The following is a 19,603-nucleotide window of genomic DNA, read 5'->3' on the forward strand; positions in this document are numbered from 1 at the left end:
ATAAACATGCACACAGAAAAATTCTTGCTCTCCAATGATTTCCTAACGCCACCATTTCATAAATAAGAGCAATGTGGTTGTTCATGCCCTGAAAACAGTGGTGTGTGTTCCAACCCCTTGCTGTGTAATTACATTAGTGCAGACAGACAGTAGGATGATTGTGATAGGACTTTGTTATGTTTGTATATTTCTGTTGTTATTCTCGTGCCCCATAGAGAGATGACCCACTTCCACAGCTCAGTCTGTATGTCTGTCTGAGCTACACGGCTGTTTTAGTGTGAGCTAGTGTGTAACATTTGTGTGTTGTTCTTTAAGGCAGAGGCGTAAACTCTAGAGACACACAAACACAGCTACTGTCTGTCTCCTCCCGGCTAGCTGAATGCTGCTGCTCTACGTGTGTGGGTGCTGAGTGGGTGCTTTCCAGTAAATTGGGGAATTTGTAAAAAGCACACATCTGTTAACATCTGTCTACAATAAACATGAAAAAGACTATTAAAGCGATAATCAGGTTATTCTAATCTTCATCATGTTAAATTTCAGATTGGACCACCAGCATTTACAGCTTTGCCGCTTGTTGTGGCTGCTCGGTTCAAATATGCCATCCTGGTATTTGTTTCAAGCCCAGATTAAATTTTTGTAGATTTTTTCCCTGCTCCCGTGGCCCATTAATTAATGAATTTATCTTATTCATGATCGAGGGGGTTCATCAGTGTCTGACATTGTGTTTGTGCGAGCGCGTCCCCGGCATGTTTATGACCATAACCAGATGCTAGGTCATCTGGGAGTAGTGCTAGTCTCTCCTAACGGTTATGGATGAATAGAGATCTCAGTGAAACGCCAGAGGGACCACAGCCTAACCTCCAAGGAAGTTCAACTTGTTTCTAATAAAATGAGAATCATGACCACTGCAAAAGCCTGCTGGTAGGTTTGTCTACCGACAGAATCCTTTTCATTTTGATAAATGTCACCAATTTTTGTATTTTTTGTAATTTTTTTGTTGTTATGGTTGCTTTGCAAAGTCTGCAAAAGTTGCTTTACTTGTTTTTCTTCTCTTTTCCTGCGGTCTGAAAGTATCTATCAAAATCTACCCACATTAGTCAGCCAGTGTGCTATTTTTCTGGGTATACCTAGCACTTATTACTTGATTATGCAATTTTAGTGCATCACCAATTCAACCGTGCATGCATTTACATTCTGCAATAAATGCAGAAGTGTAGAAGAAGAACTTAAGATTGGAGTCAGCAATGTTCGAATCACTTCTGTTATATAGTAAATGATCTTATTCTGTAAGAATTTTAACTGTAATTAAGAACAATATTTGAGAAAATGTTTCCTTCCTTCTCTTAATGCAATGGTGTGAGACAGAAGTAAATACTGGGCTTAAAATGACAAATTCTAATTTTACCATGCCATCACACTGTGTCAGAAACTCAAAAGTAGATCACGAGATTATGATATAATATATTTTGATCCTTATTACCTATAATATAATTCTTTGTACATGCCCAAGCTTCTCCTTCATCCATGCCGATATGGCATCTGCCGTGGTCTGGAGGTGACCGAGAGGTAACAGCAACCTGAGCCAGGCTGGCTCGTGGTCATCTCTGCGCCCATATGCCCACTCCATGGATACACACTCTCCTAGCAGAAAAACTCCCACACAGTCGATGCTTCGTTACCTCAAACACACACATACACACACGCGAGCAAACCACAGTAAAAGACGCATATACAAACACCGAGGTACACTTTATGTGTGTTGCCACTTCATCTGTGCAGCAGTGTGAAGGGAGTGAGAGGGTAGCAAGGGTAACACTGTGCTTCTGCCAAATCACCACATAATGAAGTGTTCCAGGACAATCCAACCATGCCAACCATATGGCCTCAACACTTCAGTGGAGTGATGGACCCAACACTTACGTACAACACATACGTGGGACACACATCTTTAAAACCTTGTTTTCTGGCAGCTAAACACAAACATAACATGTTGGCTCTTTATATTGTGCTATATAAGAATATACGTTATGATGTAATGAGTTACACTAAACAGTTATATTTTTGTCACTGGAGCTGTATATTTTTTAATACTAATTATACTGGTTATATTCAACTTTTATCTTATATCAGACAACCCAACTAAAAGCTCAAAACACTGATATAGTAACAAAAAGTCTTCAAATTCTTCATTTAGCATTTAGTGGCAACTTGAATTTAGTTGTGGACACAAATTTTGGTGATTGTTAAGTTACATATACGTTAACCATTACGCTAAAACAATTCCCTGCAGATGTGAATACAAAACATGAATGATGAATACTAAAAATATTTTTATTTAACTTCTTTTTTAAATGAAGCAGAAATAGCAGATTATTTAGGCCCTTTGATGGCAACCCCAACAAAAATTCATCATTTACTCTCCAAGCTTTAGTGAAACTTGGGAATAATATAAATTTTCACTACTGCACTGAGAGCAGTTTGCAGAGAAGTCACCATCTTCCATGCAAATTACTGGCAACAGCAACAAGCTCCTAGTAATCAACGAAAATGCAAAGAGAGTTTCAGTGCAGTACCATATATGTATTTTTCACACCAGCAACCTCCAGTAACCACTCACCAACAGGTCATGACCCCTTAGCAGTGGTTGCCAGGAAGTTGCTCACCAGTCTCTAGGCTTGCATGAATGCAGTTTTAGCAAATTATTTCACAGTAACAGCCAGCACCAAGAGCCAGCACCAAGAGACATCCCCTAGCGGTCAGGAAATATTCATTTTTCGCCCATCAACAATGTTTGCCCAACGGTCAGTTTCTAGGCCTTCAACAGCTTTCAAAAGCTTGAACATTACGTCACTTTTCTAACTTCATCTAAATTAGGTTCTTATTTCATAGCCAAGTGTTACAGTCAGTTGCAACAGAAGAAATTTTAATGTGGATGTTTTCTAGATGCGCATCATCAGTGGACACAGGTGTTCCTCCCATTGTCCTTTCATCGCTGGCAGACTTTGTTCTGCAGGTGGTATCATCTGTGGCGGAAGAGTTGCGTTTCCAGCTAATGTATTTCATCAGCTACAGCTGTATGGGACGCTCTTCAATGGGGTGGAAATTAGGGTCGTCAAGTCGCCAAGTAGCTCCTTCATCCATATTAGAGCGATAGAGAGGAGGGGGGCTGCTCATTTATACTGGCTCAGGTGGGAAAGTAAAAGTGTCGAGTGTGTTTCCGTGTGTGTGTGTGTGTGTGTGTGTGTGTGTGTGTGTGTGTGTGTGTGTGTGTGCCAAAAAGTGCAGAGCATTTTTTTCTATTCCCTCAAGTCCTGGTATGAGGATGGATGGCCCCATTATGAAGGGTTTTAACCCCTGACTGGGAGATTGAACCATCACAGTGCAAAATTGCCACAGAGATGCAAGAAAATACTTGACATTGGTATAGAGATTGTATGACGGTGGTGGTGGAAGATAACATCTTTATCTAAGGTTTCTTGTGTTATATAAACACAAAAACACAATATTCCAAACCAGCAGAGTATGGCAAAGCTTTTGTTTAGACAATATTTTTATAAAGAGCATACAAATTGATTGCAGATCATAAACATGACTGTTTTAATATAAGAGGTATTGGAACGTGCAGTGTCCCAGCTGTTTTCAAATCCCTTGTCTTGTACTTCTTAAACAAAATTCTATATTTTTCTTTGAAGAACACAGGAGGCTTTATGTGGGCCCTTCTGAATTAGTCAATCCTCGCACAACCACAATTCTAGAAGACTAAAGGCTTATGGCTGTGTTGTTAAGCAGTAATGCGTTCACATGTCAAATGTGATACACTGCTTGCGCAGCATTTGCATGCTGATGCCTTCAACGCTGCTTTCAGTCCATTTTCATATTTCTCGAATTCCTCTGACTACGGGAAATGGAACAAGTGATGAAATTTAAATGGCTTCTATACATAATCATAGAGCACATTCAAACGTGCATTCTCTGCAGGGATTGGCTCTGGCTTGTTCTTTCCACTCACTGACAATGCCACTGCAAGTGAGCAAAACAAAAATCCCTCTTGCGAAGCGAAAATAAATTCCAGGGAAGAAAGCAGAAAGGCAGATGATGGAATATCATAAATACAGAGTGAGTCTGTATTGTCTTTTGAAAATTGATGCTCCTGAGGGTGGCAACTTTGATTTTAGGCCATTCGGGTATAATGAAATTTTCATGTGTGTGTTTTTTCTGTGAAGCTGTACACGCCTGTGACCTTTTATGTCATCTACCGTGTCCGTGTCCTCACTGTTTACAGCCTTCACCACCTATAGCGATAAATCTTTCACATGAGCGTCGCCTCTGCACGTATAGCACACCCACCATAAGCTGCGCACATGGAACAACATTTTATCTTAATGGCGCACAAGATTGATGATGAGTGCACCCTTTAATTATTCTGTCCTTCTGTAATTACTCTATGTCAGTGGTTACTGTTATCTCTCTCATATATCTTTAGGCATGTTGCAGTTATTGCAAGAAGGCAGTGCAGGGAATACACATCAGCTGGTGAAGTATTGTGCACTAATTTACAGGAATATCTTGCAGGTTTGAACTCTATGTATCAAATTTATATTCAAGATATGCAGAAAAAATAAAAACTCTCCACAAACAAGAAAAAACATGGGCTGAGCCAAAGGGATAATATGTCCTAGATGTTCAGAAGGATAGGGAGAGCATCTAGACTTCCACTGAGCCAACTCTAATGAAAACCATGGGAGGTGATCAAAAGCTCTAAAAAAAAAAATGCGAATGGACTTTGGAATATGGAGACAACGGGTATCAAACATGTAAATCAGCCCAGCTTAGAGTAAGCAAACTGGATTAGAATTTTTTGCTGTTGTGACTTTTCTGTAATATACAATCCCAATTCTGAAAAATCTGGTGTGCCCTGTTAAATTCAAAAGAAAAAAGAATGCAAGGATTTCCATATGTCATCAATCCATAGTTTATTTACTGCAAACAAAGAAAACATATGCAATGTTTAAACTGGAAAAATGTACATTTTAAGAAACATTTGTGTTGATTTTTGAGGGAGGCAACACATCTTAAAAAGCTGGGATGCTTCACACGCGTTTCCAGTGTGAAGCATCCCCAGACAACAGTCTGTAAACATCTGGGAATCGAGGAGACCAGCTGTTGGACCTTTGGCAAAGGAATGTTTCCTATTCTGAGAAAGGATTCTAGCTACTTAACAGTCCTGGCTCTTCTCTGTTGGATTTTTAATTAGAATTTCTTTGTTTAATATCAGCACATTACAAAATGACACTTTTGTATTTGGTTAAACTAAAACAAATGACCAACCGTCAACCCAAAAATAAAAAAATGCTATTGGAAACAATACAAAAAAATGCCTCCTCTAATTAGTATCACATGGTTTACAATACCAGGAATCTTCCCTGAAGGCTTTAATGCTACAGTAGTTTCTTTCAGACATCATTTCCAGTAACTGAACATGTTAGATGGCTATCTGCTCGCTTTGAATGTAGCACAAGGCTAAACTGCGTGCAGCTTCAGTAACTGATGCCTATTGTCTACTGCCTATTAGTTGCTTGACATCATGACTGTTTTGGAGATTAACCAAACATTATAATAAGAGACAAAATAATCCCCTTGAAAACAGCAAATAGTTTCTGACCTCAGCATAAAGGGAAATCACTAGAAGTGGGTGAATTGATGCAAATATCAATAATATCAATACCAATGCTGGTACAGGTATTGGGCTGGTGCTGCATTATATGAAAAATGTCTGAACCTTTTTGTGTAGACTGTCACATCTATTTTATTCATAGCCTATAGCACATTTAAACCACAGAAGTCGACCTGAAATCCTTAATAGAAAGGCAAATTTACATCCCAGGTCTCTAAAAACCCAGTTTTAAAATGCATGAAAATCTGAAAGGTGTGTTTTGTTGTGTTAACTATTAATGGATTAAGAAATCACAGTGACTTGGAATTTGCAAATTAATGTTAATTCTTCTTATATCGTATGCCATGTCTCACTACTCTTCCCTACATAAGCTGCCTTCATAGGTTCAGAGTATCTGTATTTCATTGGCAATAGTGGCTCCATTTACTTGGTATCGAATCAATAAAAAAAATGTCCAGAATTAACCAGAAATGACACACAAATATCCATCCACAAATGCCCTTAACGCATTATTGGAAAGTTGGATTTAATTTAATCGAGCATAAAATGCATGCTAGTATATTAAATGTTCCAAAGGGCTGTTTTTAAGTCGTAAGAAGATTCACAGCCAATAACACAGACCCACTGATTAAACTATTTGTGGACCAATTGTGCTTACGTGCACATTCACGCACCAACAGCTCATTCTGATCCAGGAAAAACCCTGTACACGGTGTACTGTTCAGACTCCTTTCATCATTGTCATGCAGGTCTGAATAAAGGACATTCTGACATCTACATGGCACAATGCCACTTTAACAGACCGATAGAGCCAACAATGTTGTATCCTGTTAGCAAAAAAACAAAAAAAAACCCTAAAAGGATGTCTCCTTTCTATTGTTTCACTCAGCCTACACCTTAAAAAGCGCCATTTTAGCCCAAGGCGATCATCAGCCTCTGTTAACATGAGCCACTAGGCCCTACACCCACCATATAACTCCTTCAGCCATGTCACCTGCCCATGAGACCACGGTCCCCTCCCTCGGCTCAAAGAAAGAGTTACATGAACACAGCAGGAGTAACAAAGGGGTGAGAAGCATATTCTTTTCCTCGGATAATGAGTTTCACATATCAGAGGGAAAGCTGACCTTGCCTTCCTCTTGAATGTATCTTAATGCTCGATCTCTCCCTGAAAAGCCAATTACAGAACGCTACGAAAGGTCAAGGGTTTCCGTATGCATGTGCATGTATGCGTTTGTTGTGTTATGGTTACATGGGGGCAGTTAGTGGTGCAGTGATGGCGAGTTTGCGTGAGCGTCATCTGAGGTCCTTGGTGCAATCGTGACATAAGAACGCGCTAGATAACACAGAGCCACCCACAAAGCGCAGGTTTGGGCAGGAATGAGTCACCAAAAGAACGGCAGGAGAGCTGTTTACATAAGCACATCAAATGGCAGCCCCCATTAGAGTCTGCCATTACATAATACTGAACACAGCAGCAGTTGCTTTATACTGTAAACAGCTAAGCATCACACAGAGAGAGACAATAGGAAAGACATTTCACTTCAATACAAACTGGCCTAAAGTTGCTCGCGAAGCAACTGTTCTCTAGTTTAGAGTTTAATAATAACACAGACACAAAAACACCTTTAAATTTAACAGTGGATGAAACAGCCTGTCTAATGTTGAATGGATTCCTCATTTCAAGGAAACCACACAACTCTGCAGTTTCTCTCAACAGTATGAACTCTTTTATAGTGTTTTTAACTCATTGCTTTGTTTTAACTACTCAGAGTATCATATATATGCTTAGCATTTACTGCTCTCATAAACCACAATTCTATGTACTGCCAGCCCCTTGCTACTCCCAGGGTATCAAATATTGCCTTGATGTGGATGTAATGCATTTTGTTTTCCAATAGCTTAACAGATTCAATGACAAAATTTGCAAGCACAGCTGGTAAGAATAGTGCGCTGGATAATAACGCAGACTTCTCTTTTTCTTAAGACCAGAATTCACTCGTTTCAGAAATAACCTCAGGTAAGTTGTGCAAAGTCCCACAAGCTCTGCACACATTCACAAGTCTTTGCACAGGGTCAGTTCTTTGATTATTGCTGCTCTAAAATCAGTTGGTTTCCGAGCACAGACCCAGCTCAGGCTAAACTTTTCAAAAGGGTTTAGGCTGAGGCTTTGGGAGGGCCATTTCAGAAGTTAACCAGTTTTGAAGGATGTCTGGGATCATTGTGCTGTTGGAACACCCAGTTGTGTCCAAGTTTCCACAATGTAGTTGTTGAGTTTAAGTGAAGTTGATAATTTTGGAGGGTTTCTTTCTCCTCCAAAATTCCACCTACTTTGGGCAAAGTATCATAGCCACCGGCAGCAAAACAGCCCTGGAGAATGGTTTGTAAACCTCACTTTTACTCTTCCAAACATATCCCTTGGCATTATGGCTGAAGAGCTTGTTTTTTTCTAGTCTGACCATAAACCTTTTGTGCAGGGTGTTGGCTTTGGAGCAGGGGTTTCTTTCTTGGTTGGCATCCTTGCAGCCCATGGCAATGTAAAACTCGCCTGTGTGCATAAGTGAACATCCAAACTAAAGTCAAACTTGTGCACCTTGTGTTATTTTTCAAGTCATTAAAGATGTTTGCAGTACATTAACCCTGGAAAACAAACAAATCAATTACGATGATATTCCTGCCCAAGATGATTGTCTGGCCACCAACTAAATAATGTTATGAACACAAGCCTGTGAAATACTACTTAGTAAGTACTTCAACAACATAACAAAGAGTGGTGAGGATGGCCTAAATATTGCAGTAACTGTAAGGATGAACGAGTGTGTTGCATGGAGTCCTGATGGAAACAGCAGGATTTTGGGTTTTCATGTATTTGGAAACTGGGATGCCCTGTTGGCATCATATTTTGGTACACTTTGTTTTTCAGCTTGCAGGGTAAATGTCGTGAAATGGCAAATTTTAAAATAAACGCTTTTTTACTAGTTTTTACTGGTTAAACCTAACCAGGAAGTGAAAATGAAACTAGTGGTTAGCAGACTTACTTCAACTTAATATAAACTGTCTTACATAATCATCTCCAGTATCCATATGTGGACTGGGGTAAATATGAATACTCAATAAGCAGCAAATAGGCATCAGACTAAAATAAACCTTTTTGTCAAAAGGCACTCCTACACACCATCTAAATGTAACAGTATCCATCTTATTGCTCAATTTTTCATCATGTCGCCAGTCATTTTGTAGATGCTGCTGCCAATTGTACATCCAGACAAGCCACAGATGTCATTGTTGTGCAGCTGTGTTAATTGCTTTAATTACTGTCTGTTACACAAGTTCATATACTGAAAAACACACTGCCTCTGATTAGTTCAGGTTCATCCATATTACTTACAGCTAATGGACTTTCTCGCTATTCATAATCTCCTTCAGCATGAACACACACACCGTTAAATGTGTGTGCCTGACAGTACTGTGATTACAGTACGTTGCATCAGGCTGCTGTTTATGCTGCACCCTACAATTCATAGACATCTCCTCTCTCGCTGTGCCGCCCTAAATTTCTCCACATATTCACTGCTTACAGCCAGTCAGATGATATCAGTGATTAAGAAAACACTTTGGCCCATCACCAGTAGGTAGGTGAAGTGTCTTGTCCAAGGACACAATGACCAAGACAGACAGAGCTGGGGATCGAACCGGCAACCTTCTGGTTACAAAAAGATCGTCCCAACCCCCTGAACCACGGTCGTCCCTGAAGTAGTGACATCAATCATTTGGATGAAATGATGCACGGTTAAAGAGAATTAATTATAAGATAAAATGTAACTTTTTTTTATATCTTTTATATATATATATGGGTTTTGCTTGTTTTGTTTCAAATATAGAAAAACTACAATATTAGAAATCTCTTAAAGTGTACAGTGTGTTTGAAAAACCAAATAAAGATGAACTACTTTATGATCTGATGATCATCTGTCCATGACCTGCAGTTTTTCACAGCTTCTCTAAGTCTAGTGTCAGGTCCTGTACTTCCCAGAAATCTCACAATCATACTGGAATTTTTTGAAAAAAATATATGACTTACAGATAGAGGAACTGACCTTTTCTATTTTGAATCAGAATAATGCACTGTTTTGTTTTTAGAAGCAGTTTATGCTTGCTAAACATGACTTTACTCTTAGTCTAAAACCTACATTTTTCACCACTTAGGAGACAGAGAAAGACTAAGCTTTATTTTTCAAATGTAAGCTACAACGGGCAAATGTTAAACTAACTATGCTAAAACCACTTAAATATCCAATTATGCCTCAGCTAAGACTAAGTGACAAGTAGAGGGTGTGTATTTAAACCACAATTAGACAGAAGAAATTATAATTGAAAGGTGAATAGATTGGGGGAAAACAATTACTGAATAGAGCTTAATATATAGCTCATACAGACTATACCTCAACATCTTATTGGACTCTTTGTGCATTCATTGTTCATTAACCTCAAACAGCCAAAGGATCAAGCCATTTTTTTCTTAACAGTTAGTCATGCAGCACTCAAACAGTACTTCAATTTTTAGAATTGCAAGTAAATTTGGTATGTCGTACAAATTGCATCAAGTATCAGGAGACAAACATGTGATTACAACGGTATGAACTTAAACCCAGAGTAAGGGAAGAGTCAAATCATTACAGTAAGCGAATTTTGTGTTGCCTACATGAATAGTTTGTCTCCTTCCCTAAAGTAGGAAGCAGACTGACATAGGGAGAGAACCAAGTGATTGTGACTGATCATTGCATTATTCATGCTCATGCAAAGGCCTCGAGCTCTGTCCGTATGGTGAGCTAGGCTTTGCAACATTGCAAAAGGTTAAGGAAGCTACAATCTAGACACAAACGACAAGTACTCATCTCAGATTCCCCTCTGTCTGCTTTACATTGCATATGCAATCCGATACACCTGTCCCCGCACCTCAAAAAGAACATTCAAAGAGAGGAAACCGTAGACACGCTCCTTTCACTGTCAACCACAATCCAACAGCCCTTTCTTTATTACATCACTGCATCCCACTCATGTCCTCATCTTTTCCCCTCTTTTTTCCTGCTGCACGTCACCACGCTTTTGAAGCTTTTTTCCTCTCTCCTTTCATCCCTCCTCCTCTTCCAGTCCTGAAAGGTTGATCTGTGACTGAGCTTGTTGCGTCTTTTATCGGTGTCTCGCAGCAGCCCGGGGACAAAGGGGAGCTGAAATGTCACAATGTCTCCATATTCTGCCCGTGTGCAGATGCACACACATGAAAAGAGGCTGACATTCAATCATCTGCACTGAAAAGCTCAAATAAAGTAGGGGATGGATAGAGGCAGACAAGGAGGATGAGGGCGAAGGAGAGAAAGAGAAGGCAGGAGGAGGAGGGGGGCTCATTTTGTAATTGATTATGCTAAATCCCACCCCAGGAGCTAAATGAGAGACTAGACTATGGATAACCAGGAAAAAGACAGAACCATCTCTTGAGCATTTTACCGAGTCTTTATTTGTCTTTTGTTTTTAGTCCCCTGAGTCAAAATGCAAATGATGAGCTTCTCCAAATATTTAGCCAGTACATCACTTAACCCCTTCCTTTGTTTGCATCAAATGTAATCCTGTCTCAGCTTAAGGGGCAAAGGGCAGTAAGCCATCACCTCTTCAATCAAATGGGTGTATTTGTATATATGTGTGTGTATGTGTGAATGAGACAGCATGCGTTGATCCCGTATCTATATCTACTTATCCGTCTCTACTGTCTGACTGATCCCTGACTACCCACACAATCATCATGCTTCTGCACAACAAACACTCTGATACTGTGTGTGTGTGTGTGTGTGTGTCTGGGGATTAATGTTTCAATATATTATGGGCAATCACTTCCATATACGAAATGAGAAATTTCAGCCTGGCATTATGAATTTCTGTTAATCTACCTTATCCAGCTCTGCTGTTCCATGATAGGCTTCTTTCAAAATCAGCGCACCAATGAGTCTCCAAGGAGCTTTCTCCCTTTCTGTGCATCACAATCACCGACAACCTCTGTGGCACTGGGGAAATTATTCGTAACTGTGTTTTGCAATGATGAAAGACACTTTTAAAAAATCAATAAATGAATGCCATGTTTACTCAGGAGATATCCCACAAACTGCGTTTGCTGTCATTATTTACCCAAAATGATATCAACATAATAACATTCTCACAATGACACTACTAAGATACTGAGTTTAAAGAGTTCAAAGATTTAAAAAAAAATTAAGGATTTTCATGTAGACTCTCAAATCTTTGACTGATGAAAATTAGTCCATTTGCTATACATAGAGTCAATATTCATTGTGCTCATTGTCAGCTTCATGTTTTATTGCCAGGCTGAATGGACCACACTACAAAATAACCCTTAGTTCCTATTGCACATGGCCTTCATGCAGGATTACAGGTCATCCTCTTTCTGAAACAAACAGGTGTATCTCCTTTGCTTCTAACTCAACTATCTGCTGATTGCCTGCTCCTCATGAAAAGAAAGTTTGATCAGCAGATGATAAGCCTCCTCTGCTTGCAGCCAGAGTTCTGTACCTAAGATGATTTCTAATCTTAGTTACATGATACAGAACCAAGAGTAGAAAAAATGTCTGAAACGGTTTTTACAGTCTTAAACATGTTTTTTTGTTTTTTGCTTACAGAGATTAGTTGTAAATACATTGAGCTCTTTTTTTTGATACTTTGTTAAAGTGAATATGATCATCCACCACTTTCAAAGTATAAATGGTCACGTGAAAAAGAGTTTTGACAAAACTATAAGGCCCCCCAGGATTCAGTAACTTGTATAAGGCAACAACTTGACTTTATCAGTCTCTCACATCATTATGGAAGAATTTTGAGTCACTCTCCTTTACAGCTTTGCTTCAGTTCATTGAGGTTTGTGTGCATGTTTATGCACAGCGCTCTTTAACTTTATCAGGTTGGGGTCTGGACTTTGACCGGGCCATTGCAGCACCTTGATTCTTTTCTTTTTCAGCCATTGTGTTGTAGATCTGCTGCTGTGCTTGGAGTCGTTGTTGCATGACCCAGTTTTGGCGCAGCTTTAGCTGTTGGACAGAGCCTCACATTTCAGTCTGAAACACTCTGGTATACAAAGGAGTTCGTGGCTGACTCAATGCCTGCAAGGTGCCTACGTCCTGTGGCTGCAGAGTAAGCCCAACTCATCACCCTTCCACTGCTGTGCTAGACAGTTGGTATGAGGTGTTATGAGCTCTTATGCTATCTTTAGCATTTGCAGTCATGGTGCTGTGCATTATGCCCAAACACCTCCACCTTTCAAACTTGTTTTTTTTGTTTGTTTTTTTTGTCAAAAACGTTAGCATATGGTATGCTAGCTTAGGTCTGTAGAGTCTGAGATTGCACAGACATTGCATTGAACATTTTGAAATGGGGTGAACTTGCTGTGACATCCACTCCTCGATATATTGGCACTTGTAAATAATCTTTCTAGAATGATGGACTTCAGATGCTTGGAAATGGCCTTATAACCTTTCACAGATTAAAGGGCAGCTTCTCTAAGATCATTCCTTATCATTTTCTTTTTTGAGATTGTGTGAAGACATTTCTGAAAAGGCCAGACCAGCAAACTGCTAAAATGTCGTCTTTTATATAGATGGTCACATCTGTTGATAATCAATTATTCAAGTGCATTTGATTATCAGCACCCGATTGTTACTTATCTCCTAATTCGTATGGAAGCTGCAAGAGTGCATTTTCACCTGCTGTTTCTGCATTTTTTCTTCATCTCTGTAACAAACTGAGGATGGAAAACAACTTCAAATATGTTAGTTCGTCACAGATGACAGATGTTAGACATTTTCTGGAAGGCAGCACTGTTAATTGATTGTTTTTCTTTGTTTATCATTTTGAACTTGCACATTGTAAGTGATGTAACAATTTGGTAAAACGCCTTAGTTTTGGACAAAATCATATGTGCTGTGTTTGGGTTCCAATAAATTCCCCAAAAATCTTGGAAGGGAAAAAAAAATAATAGAGCAAAATCATTTCATCACATTTTTATTTTACTCCTTCAGAGTTACAGAAAGGGTTACTGTAAACTTAACCATTTACATATCCATCTATTCATCTTTCGTCTGATTCAGTTTCATTTACAAGTCCTATTTTAGTTAGAAAGAAAGACGCCTCGCTTCTTTCTAATTGTAAGAGGTGGGCATTTTAAATGAATGTGGGACACAAAATCAATGGAGCTTTGATCAGGCCGCTGCTCAAGCTCTGCGAATGTTAATGTTACACACTTGCCCGCTCGCTGCTATGGAAACTAAAGGGCGTCCGAAGGTCGCCTCACTTCAAGAAAGCACTAATACATGCATGCAGTGGGCTGTAGTAGGCCCACCTGGAGATGAAAGGAGGGAAACAGGGGAGGAGATGAGATGGTGGGGGAAAGGAACGACGGGCCAGATGGATGCAGTACACTCACTCGCACAATACCCCAAGGGGCTCACAGCCTTCCAGACTGTGTTTTTGTGGATTCAGTGAGCGTGTCCTAAAAGACAATCCCATCTTTAGCCTGACTGCACCCACACCTCTGCTCATCCTCTGTCTGGAGTGCAAGAAGATTTAAATACTCTCAACTCAGCATGCCTGGATTTTTCTTTCTTAATCCTGCTACCCATGGTGGAGAAGCTACAGACCCCGAATTTGCCCATAGAGCACAATGAAATGTATTATTGAGCCATCAAGAGCTTAAGTAACATTTCACTTGGAAATTAGAGCAAAGAATTAATATCTTGGCATAAACATACCTACTATAGTGGGCTCCCTTTTCCTCTTGTTAGCTCCATCACCATGAATATTGAAAAGGGATAGAGAGGCACTCTGCCCATTCAATACATTCTATAAATTTAAAATGGCATGTGCAATTTATGAAGATGTATTGGCTGCTGTCTGCTGCCCTGCATGTGTGTATGACTGTCCCTGCTGTTGTGAGGCTCAAAGGTGACGTACCTCTGCTGTTATTTATGCATGTATCAGAGCACTGAATCAATCTGCCTGCAGTTTTTCTGGTATAAATTTGATGTAAAATGAAAATGTTTCTGACCCTGAGGTCTTTTGTCCCAGTGTTGCCTTTACTACAGCAGTGTACTTAATCATAAGCACTTATGGAGTAATACATAAGTGATTTTGTGTGCTTCTGTTAAGAAACAAACATCACAGAATTTTTAAATGTCTTCATAAAAATTTCAGTAAGTCACTTTTCATTGTTTTTGTGACAGTTGCTGTTCTTTATATTGATATCATATAATGTAACTCACACTAAATTGGTACATATGATTTATATAAATTTGCTGACACACATTCACCATAAAACATGCAAAGCTCACACAGATGTTGGTCTCAAACCCTGGACTTTCTTCATCTGCAGGAACCGTGCTAGTCACTGCACCACTCCATTGTGTGAATGTGAGCTTTACCATCAAAATACTTAAGCTGTGTTATTGGTTTGGAGTTTTTTTGTTTTGGTATTTTAATTAAGTTTTGCATCAAGCTCTTACATTCGGCAATATTTTATTCTTTCATGCATTAAAGAAGGAAACAACATTATCTTACTTTTCTGAGGTCAGTGAGACACACACACAGTGGAAGGCACAGGTGAAATGAATATGTATCAGCTATAAAAGTGTGTAATTCCCAGTTTCTGCTTTCCAGTACTACAGTGGAACTAAAAATGATTGCTTTACCATAGAAGTACTTCAGATGTACAGTGCAACTGAGGTTTACATTAACATGCTCAGAATGACCCCCACATAATGACATAATGAGACAAAAAGTTTGACAATTGCAGCTTGTCCTTTACATCTTTCTTTAACCGCACCCATAAGACCCATACATTTCTGTCACTACTTTTGATTACTAGTTAATTTGTCTTTTCCCAGCACGGGATGCTTCTTCTCATTCTCCCTTCAGCAGACAAGGACAATGGAGGGCGATGTGGTCCTGTGGTCCGCACAGGGATTTCATCATGGCTTCCTTCCAGAGGAAGGAAACAACAGTAAACAAGGACCTACAGAAGGACAAACATCATAACATGCTCTCGCTAGAATTTTTCCTGAAGTTAACAATATCACACGTGCTACCAAGCCCAGTTAGAGATGAATACTGAGTGCTGTGGCATTTCTTTAAAATAATGTGCGTGCATGATTAACATTGGTTGCGTGGAACCGCAGACCCTGCTTCATCACTAATGTATGTCTGTCTGCAGGATCTTCCACTTCAGACAAACACACTTAAGCACACTTACACGGAAATGGGGTCATTAGTGTCATCGAAGTCTCTGCCTTGTGTCCTCTAGCACCTCATGCTTTGCTTTGTGTGATTATGTGCATGACCATGTATGTGTGTCTTAACATCCAGTCTGACTGAGTGTATGTGTGTTTGCGAGGTTACTGTCAGGGCATGGGTGTTCACCACAGCGTGTTGTCTGATTGGCTGATCAGTGTAGTTGTTTACATTGTATCTCTGTGCCCAGTGAAGAGGAACAGACCCCCTACAGATAGTAGCCTCTGCACCAGACAGTCATCTCACCAAGCACGCGCGCACCCACACACACACACACACACACACACACCATTATTCCCCACGCTTGGGCAGACCTTGTTACTATGCAGACACACTTCTGCTATCCCACTTTGGTAGGCTCGCTTCCCAGACGTGAGCATGCTGCTGTTAAAAAGTTGACAGATGTAGGGCATGACGGGGGCAACTGACAAACATGCGGATATTTATGCTAATATGTTTACGCAGGTTTTGCATCAGGCTCATAAATTTAAAAGGGACTAATTTTTCCACCCATTGCCTTTTATTTTAAGCTTTCAGGTACTCGAAACTACTTTTTGTTTCTATGCTAATTCAGCCGTGCAGAAGAAACACGCATTTGTGATTATTATTCAGAATTATTCACTTGAAAATTTAAAATTTCAGGGGGGGTTTTAAACATGCAACTATAAAACAATCTTTTGGAAATAAAAGTGAAATATAAACAATTTGATGGGCTGTTTAATTAAAACTAATCTTTAGCCATTTAGGGAAACTAAAAGACAGCTGACAAAGAATGCATAAAAAATAAATATGTGTCACAAATATCGAGGACCACAGTATCTGGGCAGAAAAGTCTATTCCTAATCAGTGGGGTGGATGTGTCTGTGTGTCCTTCATGCATTTACATGCATTTACTCCCCATGAATGCATGTAAACAAACATTAGTTAGCTCAGGAAGAGGCAAAGGTGCCAGCTTCCAGTGTTAATTGTATAATGATCCATGTATAATCTGTATATATATTCCTAGCGTGTGTCAAAGGATGTGTGCAAAAGCCTCTGCGATGCATGTAAAAGACTTCATGTTCTCAGTTTTGTGGTAATGATGTAGATTTGCTTACAGGATACTGTGTGCATGTCTGCCTGCGTCATTGCTGAGGAGTGAATATCACTCTCCATCTGTAGCCAGGATGATGTGATGATTACTGCTGTGTGTATAGAAGTGCGAGTATGTGTCAATGTCCAGGTGTGTCCCATGGCAACAGCAATTCACCACAATTCTCGACAAGAAGGACCTTTTTAAAAATTAAAAAAAAGCAATACTTTTCAGATGAATGTTTTTTTTCTCTTTGTTAAGCTACTTAACACTGACCTATAAATCGTTCAAGCATAAAAAGAGCACATAATCCAAAAAATGAATCAGTGTTGTCTCTGCATGCAGTAGACAACTTAGCAAATAACAAATTGGCACTTCGTTTCTAGCAGCCCGCAAAAACAAATATTTGTTCCCATTTCTTTAGTTGAACCTACAAAAAAATGCCACATTTGTGCGCAATGTTTCCTTAAAATATGAGGAACCCGGACAAGTGAAAGACAAAGAAAGAAGTGACAGTCGATGAACAGTATCGGTAAGTCATGTTCTTTTTGAAATAGGAAAACATCCAGAAAAGACCTAATACAGGACCTGACAGATACATCTCGACCTTCAGTTGATCCGTCTTCTGTTCACTAAAGCCTCGTTAGAAATGGTCTCAATAGAACAAACCTGAAAGGAGTTTGGAAAACTCTTCCTGAAGAATACTTGCTAGTAACTACAAGAAAGGTTCCGTAACGGAGTTCAGGCTGAGATGGAAAATAAAGATGCTCATACCACATGAGCTCATTGGAATTATAAAAACTCTGGGTTTGCCTTATATACAGAATTTCCATTTGTGTTTGCACATGCTCAATAATTTGCTCCATCTATTTCATGCATTTCCTTGCAAAATATGTCAGATTGCTCAAAACGGTTGCACAATAGTGCAAATGCACCTTTCCACATCTGCACTACAATCTATGAAAGAGATCATTTCTTTCACAAGAATATTATGCAGGCATATAAACACTATTAGTCTGAAAGGCATTTTTGCACACATGTGCACGTGTCTTGTTTCTGTGGATTTTTTTGTATTATTTTATACTGTAATATACTATACTCTTAAACTGTAAAAGGTTTTTTGCTGAGCCGTGCCCATTAACATCAAGCATCAATCAATAAAACAGAATTACTTAATCTCCCATTTTCACTCCAGTTTGTAAGCTACTCTCAACCATGGAAAGAAAACTTCTAACAGCATGTAAAAGATGTTTAAATAGTAAAAATAAATTTAAATAAGATTCCTCACTGGAAAGAAAGATGAGCTGGAAGAAAACTGGAAGATTTTCACATAAATGTTGACCACATCTGCCAGTCATGCGTCCTGTTTTATCTTAGCATTACATGTCCATTGCAGCTTTTACAGCAGCGTTCAGCATGAACACATGGAATCTTCCATTTTCATCTCTGAAGAATCCGAAAGTGGCCTCTTTCAAAATGCCACTCAGACCCTGTTGCTACCTGGATCTTCACTGTGACGCAGGAATCACAGTCCAACAAGAACGCTCTGTCTAGCAGACAGGGGAAACTTACTAAAGTCATTGAGCGAAGATTCCAGGAATGCAAGGGAACATTTAGGGATTTATTGTTTCGGGGAAGGGGCAAATCTTGGATCTGTATTGCACTAGACACCAGGTTGCCTTGAGTTATAATGTATCTGCTTTTCAAGCTAGCGAAAAAATCATTTATCTTGCTCACTTTGGTCTTGAAAAATATCAGTTTTGAAGGTAAAAAACATACCATTGTGGGACATTATCATTGTAGGAGATGAAAAATACAGTAGTAATGTGACAAATACAGCAGTGTGGGTGAAACAGATTTCACCCAAGGAAAAATGTCTTTTGAATCACCAAGAAACACTTTAGCATAGAGCCACTATTTTAATAATCACACATCCTGCTTTTCAACTACTGCTTTTCATTATCAGCTATTTGCTTGCTCAAACTTGTTCACATGCAAGCATGAAAACATGAACATGCAACTGTTAAACAATTAAGGTCCTTTGGAGAAAACAATTGTTTCCCAGTTTGAGTAGGATATCCTTATTTGAGCTTGCTGAGTCAGATACTGACGCAGGAGGCCATCCAGCTGAAACATACTGTTTCTATGGTGAGCCTTTCCTTGGGGCAAAGTTCCCTAATTTAAAAGGTGACGTAACAGCCTAAATACTTCAATTGCTTAACCTCGTTGAGCCTGCTTGTGATTTGAGAGTGTTTATTGTCCCAGTAATTAAGCTTCCTTCCTGGAACATCAAGCAAAGGGGCAAGTGCTTCACTGCCCATGGAACATCAGTAAGAGATTTGCCACATGAGCCAAGAGACCCCTAACAACAAAACCTATCAGCTGTTTATTTAAATGCCGCTGATGTTAGCAGTCAGTTACACATTAAACTTTTATTGCTGGATGGCTAATAATGCCACCAATTTGCTGCCTATGCAGGTCTAAAGACAGTCACCCACTCCATATTTTAAGGGTAT

This window comes from Perissodus microlepis, chromosome 17 (assembly GCF_051167445.1).
Source record: "Perissodus microlepis isolate ML-2025 ecotype Zambia chromosome 17, ASM5116744v1, whole genome shotgun sequence".
NCBI lineage: Eukaryota > Metazoa > Chordata > Actinopteri > Cichliformes > Cichlidae > Perissodus > Perissodus microlepis.